The sequence below is a fragment of the Lepidochelys kempii genome, chromosome 12 (assembly GCF_965140285.1).
Source record: "Lepidochelys kempii isolate rLepKem1 chromosome 12, rLepKem1.hap1, whole genome shotgun sequence".
NCBI lineage: Eukaryota > Metazoa > Chordata > Testudines > Cheloniidae > Lepidochelys > Lepidochelys kempii.
The window spans coordinates 974750-989624 of NC_136391.1; the positions used below are offsets into that span (position 1 = coordinate 974750).

Here is a 14875-nt window from a genome sequence, read left to right on the forward strand (position 1 = left end):
TGAAGATATTGAACAAAACCGGCCCGAGGACCGACCCTTGGGGCACTCCACTTGATACCGGCTGCCAACTAGACATGGAGCCATTGATCACTACCTGTTGAGCCCGACAATCTAGCCAGCTTTCTATCCACCTTATAGTCCATTCATCCAGCCCATCCATCCCCATCATGCTCATCTACCACCTCCCATCACCCTGCTTATTTACCCCAGCCCCCATGACCCCCACCACACACATTTATCCACCCTGCTCATTTACTCCCTGCCCCCCACCACACACATCTACCCCCCCTTGCCATGATCATAGATCCCCCATCCTCCACCCCTCCTGCTTATGGACTCCCTGCCTCCAACTCCAACCCCCACATGCTATGTTTATCTACCCCTGCCACCCACTCTACTCCACAGACACACTCATCTACTCCATGCCCCCCACCACCCTACTATGCTCATCTACACGGTCCACCACCCTGCCACACTTATATACCCCCTGTCCCCAGACCCCACTCTGCCACACTTATCTACCCCTGCCCCCATAACTCCACCACACTCATCTACACTGCCCCCCACCCCTCCACCACCTCACCATGCTCATCTATCCCGTCCCCTTCCTCCTTGCAATACCAGCCCCCACGCCAAATCACAAACCCACCATTCACCAAAGTCACATCTCTCTTTCCCTTCACCACACCCCCAGTCCAAAACAGGAGTATTGAGGTTATATTTGCTCTGTATTTGGCACGGATGCAACCACTAGCCAAAAGTATAACTGGGTTAAACAAATTAGAAAGTTCATGGAGGCTAGGTCCATCAATGGCTATTAGCCAAGATGATCAGGGACACAGCCCCTTGCTCTGGGTGTCCCTAAGCCTCTGACTGCCGGATTCTGAGACATGATGACAGGGGATGGATCACTCAATAAATTGCCCTGTTCTGTTCACTCTCTCTGAAGCAGCAGGCACCAGCCACTGTTGGAAGGCAGGACACTGGGCTGGATTAACCATTGGTCTGACCCAAGGTTGTCCTTATGTTCGTTGCTGGAATTCTGTGTCCAGTTCTGGTGCCCATAATTCCAGAAGGATGTTGGTAAACTGGAGAGGGTTCAGAGAAGAGCCATGAGAATGATTAGAAAACATGGCTTACAGTGATGGACTCAAGGAGCTCAGTCTCCAAAGGAGCATAACAGAAAGAAGGTTAGGGGTGACTTGATCACAGTACCTACATGGAGAACAGAAATTTATCTACGTCTCTTCAGTCTAGCAGAAAAAGGTATAACCAGATCCAATGGATGAAACTGAAACTAGACAAATTCAGACTAGAAATGAGGTACAAATTCGTAACAGTGAAGGTAATTAACGAGGCTCATTGTGGATTTCCGTCACTGGCAATTTTTAAGTCCAGATTGGCTGTTTTTTAAACTAAGTCCAATGGCCTGTGTTATGCAGGAGGTCAGACTAGATGATCACAGTAGTCCCTCTGGCCTTACAATCTGCCCCTAGGGCTGGGCCCTGCAGTCTAAGCATGTCGCTCAGTCCTGGTTACATCCCCCTTTTTGTTCTTTCAGTTCAGGAGGGGTTTGTTCGGAAGGACACTTCGGGCCCTACCTATGCTGCCCCCTGGCTGGGGGGCAGGGGCGGCTGTGGCAGTGAGGGGAGTGGCAGAGCTGTGTGTGTGTGTATGGTGTGGCTTTGCAGGCCAGTGCTGTTAGGAGTTGGAGCCAAAGCACCAGCTGTGTTAAATAGCCTCTCTCAGGATCTGAGCCGCAAGCTGCTTGCAGCCAAGCAGGAATTGATGAGCCTTAAGGGATTAGGGGGACAACAGCCTCGCTGATCAACCACTTAGCATTCCTGCACTGTGTTAAATAAGTAACACCTGTTCACCCGGCTGAGCTGCCAGGTCTGGCTGAGAGCAGCCCCAGCCCAGGCAATGGGGTGGGTGGGGAACAGCTCACTGCTGTCACAAACAGAAAAGGAACTCAGGAGCCCTGGCTGCCAGCTCCCCACCCTGTTTTAACTACTAGAACCCACTCCCCTCTCAGAGCATAGATAGAGCCCCAGAGCCCTGATTCCCAGGCTTCTGTCCTAACAAAACATTCCGTGTGCTATGCCGTTGGTGCACCTGCTCATGTTAGGCCAAGGGGCCTGGTCTGCAGTTGCCGGGTTTCTAGTAACGTGCGGCGACCAGAAGAATGTGCCTGTGGTGTGAGGAACAAGGTGCTCCAGCTGCCCCCTTAGTGTCCTTTAGCTGAACTGGCTCTTAGAGCAGAGTAATTCTGGGAAAGCCAGGTGCACCCAGGGTTCTTAGTGAAAACGGGACCATCAGAGACTGAAAGGCCATGGTAGGAGCCATGCAGTGAGCCATTTGCAGAGAGGGCCTGTGACCCATAGCAAATGGTGGGAGTTCACAGACATATGAGATCAATTTGAAAAAAGGGAGGTTCTGATGAATTGGGCACCAGCCTGCAGCATTGACTGGGCTCTAGCACCAGAACATTTTACACCCCCATGATAAAGCAGTTTGTTATCATTAGGGCTCAGAACTAATGTTCCATTGAGGAAACAAGCCAGTTTGCACTTCTCCCAGTTGTTGCTTCAGGCAGTTCAAGACTCAGGCAGGGCCTCCTATATTTAGATCTGCAGCCCCCAGGGCAGGTTCTGTGCTTCCCTATACCATGTAGGTGAATACACAGTGTCCTGTGCCGCTGCCTGACTGGCTGCTACCTTTATAGGACCCCTAGTCAGTGACGCCCCGCCCCCTAATCAGGGCTCAGCTTCTCTCCCAGCACAAAGCCCCTACACATACAGATACCACCAATACAAAACCAAACACACAAATACCTTCTCCTCCAACAGAACTCCCACTCAAACTCCCCTGTTTACAGCTCTGTTTGCTAGCTCCTGTGCCGCTGCCTGACTGGCTGCTACCTTTATAGGACTCCTGGTCAGTGAAGCCCCGCCCCCTAATCAGGGCTCAGCTTCTCTCCCAGCACAAAGCCCCTACACATACAGATACCACCAATACAAAACCAAACACACACAAATACCTTCTCCTCCAACAGAACTCCCACTCAAACGCCCCTGTTTACAGCTCTGTTTGCTAGCTCCTGTGCTGCTGCCTGACTGGCTGCTACCTTTATAGGACCCCTAGTCAGTGAAGCCCCGCCCCCTAATCAGGGCTCAGCTTCTCTCCCAGCACAAAGCCCCTACAAGCCTCTACACATACAGATACTACCAATACAAAACCAAACACAAACACCTTCTCCTCCAACAGAACTCCCACTCAAACTCCCCTGTTCACAGCTCTGTTTGCTAGCTCCTGTGCCGCTGCAGCTGTCTGTAGTCCTAAAGCCTTTGCAAAAGGTTTCTGGGGAGGGCAGCCTTATTGCGTCCTTCATGGTAGGACACTTTACCACTCCAGGCCAGTAACACGTACTCGGGAATCATTGTAGAACAAAGCATTGCAGTGTATGTTTGCTGGCATTCAAACAACATCCATTCTTTATCTCTCTGTGTTATCCTCAGGAGAGTGAGATATAATTCATGGTCACCTGGTTGAAATAGAGTGCTTTTCTTCAGGGGACACTCAGAGGAGCCCATTCCTGCTGGGCTGTTTGCCTGTGGCTATACAGAAATGTTCCCCGCTGTTAGCCACAGGGAGGGGGGAAGGTTGAGGGGGTAGTGACGCGGTGGGAGGAGGCAAAATGTGACCTTGTAACGAAAGCACATGTGCTATGTATGTAATGTTAACAGCAAGGTTTACCCTGAAAGAGCGTAGCCACTGTTTTATAAAATGTGTCTTTTTAAATACCGCTGTCCCTTTTTTTTTCTCCACCAGCTGCATGTGTTTCAATGATCACAGGATCTTCTCCTTCCCAGAGGCTAGTGAAGCTTAGAAAGAAAAAAAAACGCACTCGCGATGAAATGTTCTCCGAGCTCATGCTGTCCTCCCACACTGACAGAGCACAGACAAATGCGTGGAGGCAAATAATGTCAGAGTGCAGGAAAGCACAAAATGACCGGGAGGAGAGGTGGCGGGCTGAAGAGAGTAAGTGGCGGGCTGAAGACAGGGCTGAAGCTCAAATGTGGCGGCAGCGTGATGAGAGGAGGCAGGATTCAATGCTGAGGCTGCTGCAGGACCAAACCAGTATGCTCCAGTGTATGGTTGAGCTGCAGCAAAGGCAGCTGGAGCACAGACTGCCACTGCAGCCCCTCTGTAACCAACCGCCCTCCTCCCCAAGTTCCATAGCCTCCACACCCAGACGCCCAAGAACGCGGTGGGGGGGCCTCCGGCCAACCAGCCACTCCACCACAGAGGATTGCCCAAAAAAAAGAAGGCTGTCATTCAATAAATTTTAAAGTTGTAAACTTTTAAAGTGCTGTGCTTAAAGTGCTGTGTGGCATTTTCCTTCCCTCCTCCACCACCCCTCCTGGGCTACCTTGGTAGTCATCCCCCTATTTGTGTGATGAATGAATAAAGAATGCATGAATGTGAAGCAACAATTACTGTATTGCCTCTGCAAGCGGTAATTGAAGGGTGGAGGGGCGGGTGGTTAGCTTACAGGGAAGTAGAGTGAACCAAGGGGCGGGGGGGGTTCATCAAGGAGAAACAAACAGAACTTTCACACCGTAGCCTGGCCAGTCATGAAACTGGTTTTCAAAGCTTCTCTGATGCACCCCGCGCCCTCCTGTGCTCTTCTAACCGCCCTGGTGTCTGGCTGCGCGTAACCAGCAGCCAGGCGATTTGCCTCAACCTCCCACCCCGCCATAAATGTCTCCCCCTTACTCTCACAGAGATTGTGAAGCACACAGCAAGCAGTAATAACAATGGGAATATTGGTTTCGCTGAGGTCTAAGCGAGTCAGTAAACTGCGCCAGCGTGCCTTTAAACATCCAAATGCACATTCTACCACCATTCTGCACGTGCTCAGCCTGTAGTTGAACAGCTCCTGACTACTGTCCAGGCTGCCTGTGTACGGCTTCATGAGCCATGGGATTAAGGGGTAGGCTGGGTCCCCAAGGATACATATAGGCATTTCAACATCCCCTACAGTTATTTTCTGGTCTGGGAAGAAAGTCCCTTCCTGCAGCTTTCGAAACAGACCAGAGTTCCTGAAGATGCGAGCATCATGCACCTTTCCCGGCCATCCCACGTTGATGTTGGTGAAACGTCCCTTGTGATCCACCAGAGCTTGCAGCACTATCGAAAAGTACCCCTTGCGGTTTATGTACTCGGCAGCTTGGTGCTCCGGTGCCAAGATAGGGATATGGGTTCCGTCTATAGCCCCACCACAGTTAGGGAATCCCATTGCAGCAAAGCCATCCACTATGACCTGCACATTTCCCAGGGTCACTACCCTTGATATCAGCAGATCTTTGATTGCATGGGCTACTTGCATCACAGCAGCCCCCACAGTAGATTTGCCCACTCCAAATTGATTCCCAACTGACCGGTAGCTGTCTGACGTTGCAAGCTTCCACAGGGCTATCGCCACTCGCTTCTCAACTGTGAGGGCTGCTCTCATCTTGGTATTCATGCGCCTCAGGGCAGGGGAAAGCAAGTCACAAAGTTCCATGAAAGTGCCCTTACGCATGCGAAAGTTTAGCAGCCACTGGGAATCGTCCCAGACCTGCAACACTATGCGGTCCCACCAGTCTGTGCTTGTTTCCCGAGCCCAGAATCGGCGTTCCACAGCATGAACCTGCCCCATTAGCACCATGATACATGCATTGGCAGGGCTCATGCTTTCAGAGAAATCTGTGTCCATGTCCTGATCACTCACGTGACCGCGCTGACATCGCCTCCTCACCCGGTATCGCTTTGCCAGGTTCTGGTGCTGCATATACTGCTGGATAATGTGTGTGGTGTTTAATGTGCTCCTAATTGCCAAAGTGAGCTGAGCGGCCTCCATGCTTGCCTTGGTATGGCGTCCGCACAGAAAAAAGGCGCGGAACGATTGTCTGCCGTTGCTCTGACGGAGGGAGGGGCGACTGATGACACGGCTTACAGGGTTGGCTTCAGGGAGCTAAAATCAACAAAGGGGGTGTCTTTACATCAAGGAGTATTTCAGGCAGGATTTCACGGAGGGTTCCAATAAGAAATGGTGCACCTAAGTTATCGTTCTTATTGGAACAAGAAGGTTAGCCTGGCCTCTGATTGATACATGGCTAGATTTACCTCGCTGCACCTTCTCTGTGAGTGACTGCAGTGTGACCTAGAAGAATGAGTCCCCTAGACAGGGGAAGGGGGGAAGCAAATGAGTACAAAACAAATCTGGTCTATTTCTTGTTTTGACCCACTCTATCTATCTTTTACATCTTTGGCTGGCAGCAGACGGTGCAGAAGGACTGCATGCCATCCACATCTCATGGCTGCTCAGCAGAAGATGGTACAGTATGACTGCTAGCCATCCTCATCTCTTGCCTGCCTGGCAGAAGATGGTACAATACGACTACTAGCAATCCTCATCTCTTGCCTGCCTGGCAGAAGATGGTACAGTACGACTGCTAGCAGTCCGTATCGCCTGCCTGCTCACCATAAGACGGTTCAATAGGACTGACTGCAGGACTAAAGAGAATGACCTGGTCAAGTCACTCCAAATTTAGTCCCTGCGCCCATGTCTGCCCAGGCGCTCCCAGCCGACGTGGCCAGGAGCACCTCGGACATGACGATGACGGCTACCAGTCGTACTGTACCGTCTGCTACCACAAGGCAAGGGGTTGCTGCTACTGTGTAGCAATGCCGTACCGCGTCTGCCAGCACCCAGGAGACATAGGGTGACGGTTACCTGAGCGGGCTCCATGCTTGCCGTGGTATGGCGTCTGCACAGGTAACTCAGGAAAAAAGGCGCGAAACTATTGTCTGCCCTTGCTTTCACGGAGGGAGGGAGGGAACGGGGCCCTGACGATATGTACCCAGAACCACTCGTGACAATGTTTTAGCCCCATCAGGCATTGGGATCTCAACCCAGAATTCCAATGGGCAGCAGAGACTGCGGGAACTGTGGGATAGCTACCCACAATGCAACGCTCCGGAAGTCGACTCTAGCCTCGGTGCTGTGGAAGCGCTCCGCCGAGTTAATGCACTTAATGCACTTAGAGCATTTTCTGTGGGGACACACACACTCGAATATATAAAACCGATTTCTAAAAAACCAACTTCTATAAATTCGACCTTATTCCGTAGTGTAGACATACCCTAACACGGCTGCTACTCTGACACTTGATACAGTTACACAATTGTTAGATGAGCTTTTTAATCCAAAGATCTATTTGAAGCCCCACATTGGAAACTAGGGAAAACTGGTATAATTACTGTTTGAAATGGATAAAGATCAGAGAGATTTGGTTATTGCTTGAAAACAAGTTTAATATAAAATGTATTTTATAAACAATTGGTTAATAATTTGGAGCTTTCCTGAAAGTTTTATTACTGGAGGCAGGCATGGCCAGTGCAAGGATGTTTTGCGCCCTAAGTGAAACTTCCACCTTGTGCCCGTCCCCCCCCCAAGCCCTGTGGCAGCTCCCCTCCGCCCTGAGGCACCCCCCCCACAGCAGCTCCGCCCCAGCTCACCTCTGCTCTGCCTCCTCCGCGATCATGCCCCCGCTGCCACTTCTCCCGCCTCCCAGGTCTGAGGCACCAATCAGCTGTTTGGTGGGCAAGCCTGGGAGGGAGAGAAGCCGAGCAGGGCGTTGCTCAGGAGAGGAGGTAGAGCAGAGATGAGCTGGGGTGGGGAGCGGTTCCCCTGTGCGCTGCCCCCTCCCCCCAGGTACTTGCTGCAGGTGGCCCTCCCCGCGCCCCCCCAACCCCAGCTCACCTCCACTCCACCGCCTCCCCAGAGCGCACTTTTGGCCGCCCCCAACCACTTGGCGCCCTAGGCGGCTGCCTACTTTGCCTAGTGGTTGCACCGGCCCTGGAGGAAGGAAGCGTGAACCACCAAACTCAGTGTCTTCATGTTCATGGCAAGGGTCAGTGTCCATATTATTCTAAATAAGGAGGATTTTGATCACATATTTGTAGATTTATAATGAAACAAGCTATTTCCTGTCCTTACAGAGCAGCTGCGAGCTCTGGAGAAGAAAAGCAAACCGGGCAACGCGGCGAAGCAGCTTCCTACGCGTAAAGCCCCCATCCCCCCCGCCCGTGAGGGGCTCTCGGCTGGTTCCCCCGTTGGCGCTGCGGGGTGACGGACTCCCCGGCCTGGGACCCCGCGAAGGAGAAGCTTTGTGGAGGGGCTCAGCCAGCCCTACCGAGGCTGCCAACGCGGGACCCCGACTCCCCGCACCCTCTGAAGGCGGCATGTCCTGGGCCCGCAGCGTCACGCCAGACACGCGGTTCTGCTGCAGACTCGGGGGTCGGGGACTCCGCGGTGCTCGGGGCAGACCCGGGTCCATGACACGCTGGGGCTGGGGGGCGGGTGCGAACCCTGGGGCACTCGGGCACTGGGTGTCCCAGGCCGGCCCCGCCCCAGCCCCGGGAGCGGGCAGGGAGGCAGCACAGCCAGAGGCACCGCGAGTCACCCCCTGGCGGGGCCGGGCTGCAGCGGCAGGGTCTGGGTGCAGCACCCGGATATGACTGCCTTGGCTGGGGTTTGGGGGACCCCGGGCTCCTCCCGCCTCATTCCCCCAGCCCGCAGCGCCCCTAGAGCCCCACCAGGAGCACTGACCGGAAGTGAGGGGCGGACCCGGGCGCGCAACGGACCGGCGGCAGGGAGCGGAAGTACGTTGCCCCGGTGCCCGCTCCTTTCGAGTCCCACGGGGAACTTCCGGTTCGGCAGCGACCTCTTCCGGGAATCGCTCTAACGGACCCCCAGCGGGTGAAGCGCACCCCGCCATTTCCCTGGCTGGGGATCGAGTGGAGCAGGGACCGGGCAGGGCCGGGGAGTGCGTGGGCAGGAGGGGCAGGGCTGGGGGTCCCCGCTGCACTGCACCGGCTGGAGCCCGCCCCCCGCAGCGCGCTGGGGCGGGGCGAGGAGACAACATCTCCCCGGGGGGGGGCCTCCCCAGCTTCACGGCAGCTTCTGCTTCCGGCGTCGCCCTGCCGGCCCCTCGCTCGAAAGATGGGAAGGCGGGGCAGGGCCTGGCAGCGACTGGCGGGAGATGGAGGCAGGGGAGAAACCACATCTCCCATGATGCCCTGGGGCCTGCAGCAGGTGGGGGAGACCCTACATCTCCCATGATGCCCTGGGGCCTGCAGCAGGTGGGGGAGACCCTACATCTCCCATGATGCACTGGCTCACTCCCTCTCCCCGCCCAGCTCAGGGGCAGCCTCACCCAGTTACAGAGCTTGTGGCCCCGGGATTTCCCCTCCCCTGCCCTGCGCCTCCCCCCAGTCTCCATAGGGTTTGCAGGTGGGGTGCCTTTGGGGGTTGGGGTTAGGGGAAGATGGGAGGGGCTGGGGGCAACTCAGGTTGTGAGGGTGGCCACTCACGTGTTCCCAGAATGCCAGGGAGACAGGGCGGGGGAGGTAATGACTGTTATAGGAGCAACTTCTCTTGGGGAGAGAGACAAGCTTTTGAGCCAGGCAGGGCTCTTCTTCAGGGCTGGGAGAGGGTCTCAGAGCTGCCAAGCCAGAGGGGGTACTTGGGACCTTATCAGACTGGCTCAGTGAAGATGGGGTGTTGACAGACCAATACAGACGCTCTCCAGAGAATGGAGCAGCTTCCGCCCATGCAGCTAGGCAATGAGCATTTCCCACAGCCTGGAGCCAAGGGGGAGGCGGCAGCTGCTGTTCTAGCTCCTCAGGGACAGCCCTGTCACCCAACAGACACTTCTCACTCAGCCACAGCTAAGGGTGTTGGGTTCCTCTGGTGGGAGTGTGGAGCAGCCATTTGTTTTCCTGTTCACACTCCTCTGCGGTATGAAAATCGGGGAGGGGAGGCAGAAGCCCCACTTCCCTCCCTAAATGATGTCCATTAGGGGAAGCCAGGACAACAGGGTGGGGTGGCAAGTGGTGGCCAGACTCTTGCCACAGGGTAGAGTGTAGCTCAGGGTCCAGCTCAACTTTCTCCCTGTACCACTGGCCCCTCGTCCCCTTCCACCACTAGGTCAACCTAGGAACTAAGGCAGGAATGGGGTGAGGAAGCAAGTCAAGCTGAGCAAGGCAGGCAAAAGCGAGTCTTGCCATCATGGGCCTCTCACAACGATGTCCTTTTTGTGTGCCACAGCTGACAAAAACATCCCGGACAGAGAAGCAGCAGGCCAAAAGAGAGCCATGGAGCTCCCAAAGTAGCTCAGTTGGGAGAGCATTAGACTGAAGATCTAAAAGTCCCTGGTTCAATCCCAGGCTTTGGCAGGCCCTTTCCTCCTCCTTTGTGCAGGGGTGGCTTGTTTTCTGGGAGGGCATTGGCACCTTTACCTGAGGCGGGTCCCTGATTTTGAGCTTCCCAGCAGGACAACAGAGCAACAACTGGCCCACCTGACCTTTAACAGTAAGAGAAGGGAACTGTCTTTCCCTGGCAACTTATTGGTGGACCCAATATGGCAGGAAGAGAGTGAAGTAGGGCAGCCGTCAGGAAGGGTGTGGGGCAGTGACAGGCAGGGATTGGGGTCGAAAGCTCCTCTGCACAGGTTGGGATGGGAAGGCGGGGTTAGAATTTCCCTCCAAAGCTATTTTAGGGTCTGATCCTACAAGCCTCCCACGTACCCAGTGCGGGATGGCTCCAGACTCCTCACCCAGTCCAGTGTTGGTGTATACAGCAGAGAATTGGAAGCAGCAAATCGGGGGGGTCGTATAAAGAGACTAGAAATACAACAATTTACTTCTGAAAGAGAAGAAAAGACGACATTACCAAGCTGCATAATGGGGCGACCTGACCCTCAGAGACTGCGAAGGGAAATCTCAGGGGCTCTGCTCACCTGGCCCCAGGCCTGTGTCCTCAGGACAGGTCTGTGGGAGAAGGGAAATCGCCAGAGAGAGGAGTGGGACCCAGTGTGGATTTTTGGGCTGTGGCAGGGAATTTAGGTCCTGAGACTGGAGCCATAAAGAGGGAGTGAGTGAAGGCTCCCCTCTGCTTTCAGGCTGAAGGAATCCTGGGTTGGTCAGTCTGTCCAGGGGGGGTCACATTGCTCACAGGCAAAGAGCGGAGGAGAACTGCCCCCAGAATGACACATGCAGATCCTGGAGAAAAAGAAAGAGAAAAGAGACCAGCAGCAGGTGAAGGTGGCTGAGTGGGGGATTCCCTTGCGTGTGTGACGGAGCACTTGGGAAGCTGTGTCCATTCAAACACACTGAGCTTTAATATGGAGGAAGGCCGGACTTCTGTGACTTGGTAAAGGATTTAGGTGTCATAATGGACATACAACTCAGCATGAAATCCCCGTGCGATGCTGTGGCCATCCTTGGATGCACAGACAAGGAGAATAGTGACTAGAAATAGGGCACCAGAGATATCTCTGTATACCACCATGGTCAGACCAACACCGGAATCTTGCATACAGTCGTGTTGGCCGCATTTTAAAAGGAAGAATGAAAAATTGGACAGGGGACAGAGAAACCCCCCCCCCAAAAAAAAAAGGAGCTGAAAAGTTGCCTTTCAGTGCGATACAAGAGCTGAATCTGTTCAGTTTCTCACAAAGACCAAGAGGTCACTTGATGACAGTGCGCAAATCCCCTCACAAAGAGAAACCTGGGTACGAAAGGGCTCTTTCACTGAGCAGCGAAAGGCAGAACAAGAACCAATGGCTGGAAGTTCATGCCAGAGAAACTGACATTAGAAATTTGGGACACATTTGAGATTGGGTGATTAAACATTGGAACAAGGTACCCAGGGCAATGATGGATTCTCCACTCCACGTGGAGGTGACAGGAGGGGGCAGGAGGTGCTGAAGCAAGTGCTCTCAGGTGATATAGAAAACAATTTCTCTCCGGTGCTTGGCCGGTGGGCCTTGCTTACATGCTCAGGGTCTCACTGATATCCATTTTGGGGGGTTAGGAAGGAATTTCCCCCAGGTCAGATTGGCAGGGATATTGGAGTTTTTGCCGTCCCCTGTGGCATGGGGCACAAGTGACTTGCCTGGATCAGCTGGGTGTCATGTGTCTGGGGGTCACACTGGATTATTTTGTTGTCTTGACTGGCCTGAAAATCTAGACCTGGATGTTCTGGCTCTAATGTTGCAATGTCTGACCTATGGTCACTCCAGCTCCCAAGTGCCTCTTCCGAGTCGAATCCCCAGCCAGTCTTCAGAGGACGGCAGCTGCTGCGCAAGGCAATCGGAGCTGGTGGGAGTGACTCTGGGGCAGTCACTAGCCACAGAAAACAGACCCTCTCCCAACACCCCGACTGCTGCCCCTCAGGTCTCTGGCCGTACAGGAGATGGGCCAGGCCCCCGTGGGAGGAATGAGGGGGATAGAAACCCCCAGGATGCAGAGTTGTGTGTTTCAGCCATGTTGGTGCATGGGTCTCACTCAGACCCATGCACTGTACCCACACGCAGAGCCAGTTCGGACTGTTGAACCCCAGACCCATGAGGGACGTGTTCAGCTCAGCATCAGTTGGGCTTTAACCCATGAGAAATAACCCTGGAGTTATAATGGGGTCTCAGGGCCAGAGGACCCCAGACCCCTGAGCTGTCAGCGGAGAGCCAGGTGACCCGTCAGCACGAGGCCTTGTGCGTCAGCAGGAGGCCTTGTGCGTGGGGGGAAGACACATGGCTCAGGGAAAGGGGAAGATCACACACACAGCCGGAGCCCTCACCCGGTCCTGCACCCCTGCCCCAGCCCGGTGCCTGATCCTGCACCCTGAACCCCTCATTTCTGGCTTCACCCCAGAGCCTGCACCCCCCATTAGAGCCCTCACCCCTCCTGCATCCCACCCCCCTGCCCCAGCCCAGTGATAGTGAGTGTGGGTGGGGGAGAGCAAGCCACCAAGGGAGGGAGAATGGAGTGAACTGGGGGCGGGGCCTCTGAGAAGGGGCAGGGCAGGACCTGAGAGAAGGGGCGGGGCTAAGGGGTTCGGTATTGTGCAGAAAGTTAGTAACCTGACATCAGGCCTGGCATAGGTGCTGCCTTTTGGTTTTGCCAGTAGGTCCCCCATCCCAGCTCTGCCCTCTCCCCCAAGGCCCCAGCCCCACCTCCACCCCACCCTGCTCTGCCCCCTTCCCTGAGGGCATCCCACTCAATCCTTCCTGCCCCCTCCTGCCTTAAGGGCAGGGTGTGTGTGTGTGTTTGGAGGGGCTCAGCTCCCCCCAACTGGCAATTTTCAGCATATTCATGCACTTTTCATATTCAACCATTTGGGAGCCCTGTGGATGCGATGGGGTGTCTGGAATGGGGCGTGTGTGATCCCACGGTGCCCCTTCCCCTCTGCCTGCAGAGCTGAGGACAGACGGGTCTGAGGAGCAGAGCAGGAGCTCTGGGAAGGAGAAGAGCAATATGAAGATGGTGTCTAAGACGAGGCCAGGTGACTTCTGTGGAGGGAGACATGCTGGACAATGCCAAGGATTGGGGAGACAACCAGGTGTGAGCCCAGGGCGCAGAGAGCTGGGGAGGATGTCTGTGTCTGAAACACTTCCCTGTCCTCTCTCACAGATGGAGTCCAAGAGGGATAGGAAGGAGAGAATGAGCACCCCAGTACTCAAGAATAATAAGGTGCATCCTAGCTGGGCCCAGGGCTCTGCGGGGTTAAGACCAGTGGAAGGGACAAGAGTCTCCTGTGCAGAGTGACGATTTTGGGTGCAGGTGCACTGGGATGCTTCTAATTGTAGCTCCGAGAACATCATGGGAAGGGGGTTCAGAGCAGATCCCTGGGGTGTGGGAGATGCGAAAAAAAGAGCCCCGCCATCACGGTAGAGCGTGACCGTAACTTTTGTTTTTCCTTCTTGCATTGTGTTTGGCACCAAGGGAAAAGAAGTGTGTGTGTGTGTGTGTGTGTGTCTTGATGCCAGGCAAGACCTGTCCAGCTCACCCTCTCTCTCTTTTTACTGCCTCCTACCACAGGCCCTGGGCCGGAGAAGTGCACATTGATCCCCACAGGCTTGGTCTCGAGGCCTGCACCATCTGGCGGGAGGGAAAAGAATCATACCAGGTCCTGGAGGCTGGGTAGCTGGATTACCCAGCTGATATTCTATGATTCTATGATTCTATGAATTACTAGTGCTAATCACAATTGTCACATTTACAAATTCTATTCAGATCCCACGATGTGAAGTGTCAAAAGGAGGAAACACATGGACGGCTACACATGCAACCTGTGGTAATAAAGCTAATGAAGACTATGAGAATCTCCCCATAGAAAGATGTACCACTAATACTCCAACAGGAATTTGGCAGTGTCGGTATATGGTTTATGGATTAGATGGGGGAATCCCAACCAGGTGGAGAATATCAAATTTATCAGGAAATATCGCATGGTACTCCCTGGGTGCTGCCATGATTAATGATAGTGGAAAACACAGTTACCCAGCTATGTGGTTTGTTACAGAGGGTCCAAAGAATATAACCCTCTGGTCTCCTGGAGCAAATGAACCCTCTTGGGAAAATAGGGCCCCACATTTAGGGTGTGATGTTACCATATGTAACCACAATGGTACTTCCATGGAAGATAATCCCCGAAGGTGTGATTGTTATGTACATATTACATTAGGCGTAAAATCCCCTTTGGGATGCTGGGTGTATGATGGAGTTAACCATTTTACAGACTGTAACCCTACAGGTGATATGGATGCCAAGTTGGAAGAATCCAAATTTAAAGTGGCCACAGCCTGGAGCCAAGAATATTCCCCGACGAGCAAATGTATGGGAGCCATTGTGGGAGCAGGTGCAGCCAGCACTTTTTAACATGTCCTTTCACTCTATTACATGGGTGGTACGCCCCAAGGAATGGTGGGTGGACCAAATCCATCCTAATTGTAGTATGTACATAAAAGGATTGAAACAACAATTC

The 14875-nt window shown here is 53.9% G+C and overlaps 1 non-coding gene across 1 annotated transcript; it reads left to right on the plus strand.

Moving 5' to 3' along the window:
* Positions 1 to 10214: 10214 nt before the first annotated feature.
* Positions 10215 to 10287, plus strand: TRNAF-GAA (transfer RNA phenylalanine (anticodon GAA)). Its single transcript has one exon. It is a non-coding gene; the product is annotated as a tRNA-Phe (tRNA).
* The last annotated feature ends 4588 nt before the right edge of the window (positions 10288 to 14875 follow it).